This window comes from Phaethon lepturus, unplaced genomic scaffold (assembly GCF_000687285.1).
Source record: "Phaethon lepturus isolate BGI_N335 unplaced genomic scaffold, ASM68728v1 scaffold27128, whole genome shotgun sequence".
NCBI classification, from domain to species: domain Eukaryota; kingdom Metazoa; phylum Chordata; class Aves; order Phaethontiformes; family Phaethontidae; genus Phaethon; species Phaethon lepturus.
In genome coordinates, this window is record NW_010558716.1 from 16,241 (window position 1) to 20,439 (window position 4,199).

A 4,199-nucleotide genomic window follows, 5' to 3' on the forward strand; every position below is an offset into this window, starting at 1 on the left:
GAACCTCCCGCGACTGCTGCCAGGTTAGCCTTCACACGCCACACTCACTGCAAGCATAAATCAGCTTCATCGAATGGACGTTTTGCTCCCAATACATCTCCACCTCTTGGAAAATAGTTTCAAAGACTTTCACAAATATCTGGACATTAAATGCTCATGCTCTAACACTTCAAATAATAAATTATTTTTCTGAGGGGGTGGAGGAGAGTTGGACCTGAGTACAGATCCATTCTCTTACTCTGAGCAAGTCAAAACCAAGCCCAGTAGTCTTCACTAAGAGGTTACTACAGCAGACTGGGAAAATATTTTTGGGTTGTACTTATTTGTTTTAAAAAAGTCCCTGTGTCTCACCACATAAGAGACTGATAAATCACCATACTTTGAATGAAGTTTACCCTCTGGCAGTCCCACCCTTTCTGTGGACACAAGCGTGATCTCACTGCATTAATTCATCTCGCAGTACCTGTCACCAAGATCAGAGATAGCAAGAGAGATAAGGTGAGAATTCTTACAGCAGACTTCACATCCCTCCATTACCGACTTCTACCAGCCATTCGGATCTCTGACAAAGAAGCGTTCCCAGGTCCAGCCAGCTGAACAGAACAAAGTCCTGAGCCCCATATGCTCCTTGTTCTGTTCATTCCGCATCCCCGACCTAATATTTGATTGTGCCTTATAGAATTCTCCACTCCTTGCAACATCATCATCCCTGCTGGAAACGTATGAGTAAGATTTCCACTGGAGAAACCCCACTGCACAGAAACTCTGAGATAATGACCGTTGTGCAATCCCAGCTGGATAAGAATCACTGGTGCAAACGGCGTTATCGTAAACAAAATAATCTGAGGACTCACGTAATTCAGCATCAACTGTATCTTTACTCTTCTTCCAAACTAGGTTTTCCAACGTCTCAGGAGACAGGAGTCATCACCTTGGAGAAGGCTGGATGGTCGAAAGGTCGAGGATTCTGTAATGCGAAACGAGATACACTTGATGCTGTGGTTCTGGATTATTCTTGATTACGATAACGTGGTATGCACCAAAACTTCTGCAGCTTGAAACATCTGTGTTTATTTTGGCTAGAAAAGGCCTGAAGCTCCTGATATCACGTGAGAGAGAAGAGCTCTTGAAGTTCAGTCCCCAAGGAGTCACAGATGCATGGCCCTGCACAGCAAGGCAAATACAAGCACCAACAATCCCAAAAGGCATTTTGTGATGAGACAAACCTTCAGAGCAGAAACAAACATGCTCTCCATTTTAACCTCTGCCACGTGGTACTAGCTTGCCTGTTTTTAACAGTATCTTCAATACACCCAAGTTATCAATAGTGCCACAACAATATTCAGCACTGGAAGCAATTTCTAATCACAGTAAGAGTTAATCCTTAAGTTTGGACTTGAACAGAACAATTTCTGCAAAAGGCAAAGACGATTATGTTGAGTTTTATTCTTATCAAATCCCCACTGCAAATTAATTCCTCTTTACAATTTATATTTGACCTCTTAAATTAGGATTTAAATCAGACACTCTAGAATTGAATCTGTACTACCTCTACCAAATGCTTAGAGTTTAACCCTCAGATATTGCACTTGTTACACGTTTGTTAATCCAACCTGGTTTACTTTACCAGTATCCAGTTAGACCAGATGAAAAACGCACAAAGAACATTTGGGACATGGGAGCTGAACTCCCAACACCACCCAAAACACAACACAGTATCACAACCTGGTCCTGAGGGAGCTGTAAAGACTGCTAAAGATCTTTCTGAATTAAAGTACTGAAGCTACTTATATTCTGATGAACAACGTTCAGAGCCTGCTCTAGGCAGCAGGACACCCTGCTCAGGCAGACCCGTGCCGGTGGTGCGCAGGCAGCCCGCTCATCCGCGCACTGGCTAGCCAGCACTTTCGGTATGAGTCGTCTCAGCGCCAAGAGCAAGTGGACGTGCCCCAGCCTTACCGCTGCTTAAGCTTAAAGGACATCCATTGACTTAAATATCACAGCTCCATCACTTGTAAGAGTGTAAAAAACCCACCAACATAAATAGGTACTCAACTATTACAGACAATCCTGTGTCACTCATAGCACTGTCTACCCCTTCTTCCTGCTCCCCGCTCAGTTCCTGCTGCTTGGGCTGCACCATGAGGGTGGCAGAGCCCACCAAAAATCTCAGGGACCCTTAGCAGCACCCAGAGGGTTTACACATGAGCATTTCAGGTACCTATGAGACTGGAATGAAGAACGGTCAGATGGAAGGAAGGTCCCAGACCAAAGGAAAGAAAACCAGGCTCAGCTGCTGTGAAAAACCAGGAGGCTTGTTCCCTTTTCTGCACATTGCATAACCCCAATTAGAGCGAGGAAATTGGTCAAAAGGGCACAGACATCCTTGTGTAAGCCTCCTGCAGAACAAGTGGCCATCCACTAGACATAGGGCCAAGAACAGTAGTTTGAGACTGGGTTTAAGGAAAAATCTTAAAATGAACAGCAGCGCAGGAGGCTCCCCCTCCCTGCTGAGCCAGTGGGCATTTTCTACCTGCAGTTTCATTTAATCTTGGCTTGAGCTGGGCTGATACAAAGCTCTGATTTCAACGGGCTTCACTGCTAGAGTACTCACAACACAAAGCTGCTGTTGCTCCGACACCAACAGCTGAACTATATCCTGTAACAACAAGCTTTTAACCAGTTTTAGACAAAAGCCATAATAAACTGGATGGCTTAAAATGACTCCACAGCTGTAAGCGGAAACATGAGGCTGCAGCAGCCCTTAGCACTCGGACCCGGAGCGGGACCCATTGCGAGACGGGGGTCCCGTCTCACAAGCGGCGTGTGCTGAAGCCACCTGCCATCCCGCCTGCCCACAGCCCCGGAGCATCTCAGCCTCGCTGCCGGCCCCACGCTGGCCACAGGAGCCCTGCCAGCCCCACACAGCTCTGCTGAGGGATGCTGGCAGCGTCAACGCTCCTCGTCCTAACACGTTCAAACAGCAAAGAAGCTGCTGTTTTGTGTCCTGCTGCTACTGCCACCGGAGCAGCAGAGCCTTCCCAGGACAGGCTTGCTCAGAGGACATAAGTGGGGATTACTGCATTGCACAAGGATTTCCTCCTCACACACAATGAGCGGAGAGCAAATAAGCAGTAAATGGAGTCCCACACACGAACTGGTTACACTGCAGCACAGCTGAGATTTAAAATAGCCCAAACTGGGAATTTAGAACACCTCTGTGAGGTGACGAGCATCCTCCCAGCCCCTGCAGCAATGCCTCCGTCTACAGGCAGCCCCACAGACAGCTGGGACTTTCCAATTCTTAAGACTGAAAAAAAGAAAAAAAAAAGAAAAAAGAAACCATTTTAACACCAGCAGGATCAGTCTTGAGAAAGCATCCAACTTTCTGCAAAGAACCAGAACAAAAACATTTATCCTTCAAAACATGCCGTCCTAATGACATTAGATGCTGATGTGTATCAAACCGTACAAACTGAATAAAATCACCTCCACTCCCTGTCCCACCATCTGTAACACAAATGGTTTCTCACATAGACAATGAAGTTACAAGTCTAGCACAAAAATTAATTACTTAATTCTAATGTGATGCACGCAATATATCAAACATCTTATGGAGAAGTGTCTACAGCTTCTTACTATGCTTGTTATGACTTTAATAGAATTATTAATCAAATAGTTTGGAGATGTAGATGTAACATCTTTTAATTACATAGCTTAAGGAAATTGTCTAACTCCCCAATTACTGCAGGATGTCCCAGTGCCCAGCATAACAACAAAGAAAAACAAGAGAAGAGGAACTGCCCTTTTTATCTCAGATTAAAGACCAAGCAGGTCCTGCAGTCCAGCAGCCACAGCTAATAGGTGGAGCGGGGCAGGGGGGGAAAAAAGTACCTTTGGGGTGTTAACAGGATTACTCAGCAGTGCCAGAAACTAGTTAAGACACTGGAGCAGCTGATATAAGCTCCGCAATACTTTCTGTTGTTTTATGTTGCAACAAGGGGACAAAATAAGTTAGTTGGTCTTTATACTTTCTAGTGTGATGACTGGCAACCCGTGGCTGTCCTGGGACAGCAGCAGATGATGGAGCCCACCAGTGTGTGCTGGAAGCCCAGGGCTATTGAGGACAAGCTCCTTCAGCACAGAGCTCATACCATTAAAGAAAACCTGCCCCTGGGAGCCCAGGTACCACAGGAGCC

The 4,199-nt window shown here is 45.7% G+C and overlaps 1 protein-coding gene across 1 annotated transcript in view; it reads right to left on the bottom strand.

The window, feature by feature from the left end:
• The window catches only part of STK40 (serine/threonine kinase 40), a 15,630-nt gene extending 14,662 nt beyond the window's left edge, over positions 1 to 968 (bottom strand). Inside the window, exon 1 of the mRNA XM_010293160.1 lies at positions 855 to 968. The gene's annotated coding sequence lies outside the window, so the exon portion shown is untranslated. The remainder of the gene's footprint in view (positions 1 to 854) is intronic.
• Between the last annotated feature and the right edge of the window lie 3,231 nt (positions 969 to 4,199).